We start from the raw sequence: 501 nt of genomic DNA on the forward strand, positions 1-501 counted from the left end.
CTCTGGGAAGATCCTGGGTTCAGTGATAGCCTGGGGCTGCCCTGTCTCAATAGTATAAAACAAAGCATAAAACAAACAAACAAACAAATTAAACAGAATCATGTAGAAGTTCTTTTCTTAGATCTACATTTGCTTTTAAATGTTCTATGGAGTACCAGGAGGCTATAAAGAATCATAAATGTTAACAGGTCTTAATTTCAGTCACCTCTTCCTTAAAAAAAGGAAGTTACAATAAAATACTTCTTTCCTTTTCTGACTTCAGTCTTCTCTAAAAAACTCATTTTTGTTTTCATGTCCCAAGACACAAAATGAAGTACCTTACCTACTGACCATTATCTTCACTCAGTTATATCTGTGGATGCCAGTTAAAATTATGTCCACATACTTCAGTGCAAGAACCAACTTCTTGGTCTGTATATGATGTTAACAATAATGGGCAATGAAGATTGCGTAATTCACTTACTTTAAACATTACCTTAGATTATGATTAACAAGCAGAAA

This window comes from Nannospalax galili, unplaced genomic scaffold (genome assembly GCF_000622305.1).
Source record: "Nannospalax galili isolate Female #2095 unplaced genomic scaffold, S.galili_v1.0 scaffold567, whole genome shotgun sequence".
In the NCBI taxonomy this organism is placed as follows: Eukaryota; Metazoa; Chordata; class Mammalia; order Rodentia; family Spalacidae; genus Nannospalax; species Nannospalax galili.